This window comes from Mastomys coucha, unplaced genomic scaffold (assembly GCF_008632895.1).
Source record: "Mastomys coucha isolate ucsf_1 unplaced genomic scaffold, UCSF_Mcou_1 pScaffold8, whole genome shotgun sequence".
NCBI classification, from domain to species: domain Eukaryota; kingdom Metazoa; phylum Chordata; class Mammalia; order Rodentia; family Muridae; genus Mastomys; species Mastomys coucha.
Genome location: NW_022196914.1, coordinates 43,041,897 through 43,043,383, shown reverse-complemented (window position 1 = coordinate 43,043,383; position 1,487 = coordinate 43,041,897). Strand labels below are relative to the sequence as shown.

The 1,487-nt window shown below is 37.9% G+C and overlaps 1 long non-coding RNA gene across 1 annotated transcript in view; it reads right to left on the bottom strand.

The window, feature by feature from the left end:
- LOC116083809 overlaps positions 1-1,054 on the bottom strand; it is a 6,546-nt gene extending 5,492 nt beyond the window's left edge. Inside the window, exon 1 of the long non-coding RNA XR_004115921.1 lies at positions 909-1,054. This is a non-coding gene — a long non-coding RNA (uncharacterized LOC116083809). The remainder of the gene's footprint in view (positions 1-908) is intronic.
- Between the last annotated feature and the right edge of the window lie 433 nt (positions 1,055-1,487).

Genomic DNA, 1,487 nt, shown 5'->3' with positions numbered 1-1,487 from the left:
AAAAAAAAAAAAAAGAAATCTTTTAAAGTCATGTGGGAAAACAAGAACCCAACCAAAGTAAATTCACAGATAACTTATCTGCTTCATTTACTCAGGAAACAGTCCTACAATTTAGGGCACTTAAGACCTTGGTTCTCCCCAGGCAGTGGTGGCACAGACCTTTAGTCCCAGCACTTGGGAGGCAGAGGCAGGCAGATTTCTGAGTTCAAGACCAGCCTGGCCTACAGAGTGAATTCCAAGATAGCCAGGGCTACACAGAGAAACCCTGTCTTAAAAAAGAGAGAGAGAGAGAGAGAGAGAGAGAGAGAGAGAGAGAGAGAGAGAGAGAGTTTGGTTCTCCACACTAACACTAAACAGTATTTGAGGAATGTGGAAGAGTATTGAGACAGGGTTTTTCTAAATAGCCCTGGCTGTCCTAGAACTAACTATGTAGATCAGGCTAGCCTAGAACTCAGAAATGCACTTGTCTCTGCTTCCTGAGTACAGGACAAAGGTATGTGCCACTGTGCCCAGCTGTGGTGTGGTGTATTTTTTTTTAAATTGGATATGAAGGTGTACATTTCCTGGAAGTATTTAGTCCATACACATGAACTACATATATATATATATATAGATCTTAAATAAAGTCATGGTATCATTAACTACAAATAAACATATTTTATGTTTGGATGTTTCATTATTAGTTATACAGTAGAATTCAGCAAGGTTTTTAAAGCATACTGCCCTTTAATTAGATTTTGAGCCTAACAAGCATTATAAATTTTCCAATTGTTTTATCTAGAAGCCTTCAATGTCCTCCAATATCCACTACTGAATATGTAGGGTTAAATTTTTTAAATGTAAATTTGAAAAAAAAATGATGTCTCTATGAGGGTATAGATGTTAACAAAGGCTGGTGTAGGGATAACCTTGAAAGGAGCCACGAGGACAAGACGACAACACTCTCACTGCTGGCATTGGGACCATGGGTCTAGACCCTGAACTTCTCCAAGTACGCAGAACAAGTAAGCACTTTGCTCCTACTGGAGCTTTTCTTGCATCACGCTTTCATGGATGTCGTATTTTGGTTTTCACAACAGTCCTACAATGGAAAAAGAACAATTGTTATTCATCCAGAGCTGCAGGAAAGAAGAGGTCAGGTCAAGCAACTTGCATAAAGTCAAGATTCAAAACAACAGCTCCAAGAGTGAGAATACCCTTCCTATAGATACACTGAACACAAGTTCATAGAATACTGTGTGCATCACAAAACAAAGTGTTCATCCTACACTACTGAAAACACACATGCTACTCTGGCTTGTTTTCTTGTAGTAGCCTTAGGGTGTTCTGTTTTAAAATATCCTTCAACCTCCACTTCCACTATTTTCTCATCATAGTTTGTGGGTGTTTTTAATAGTATTTTAATATATAATTAATAATGTACCGTTCTCCTTGTCAACTATTCTAAGAATATGAGCAGAAGAGATGCTATAAAATGATATAAATCT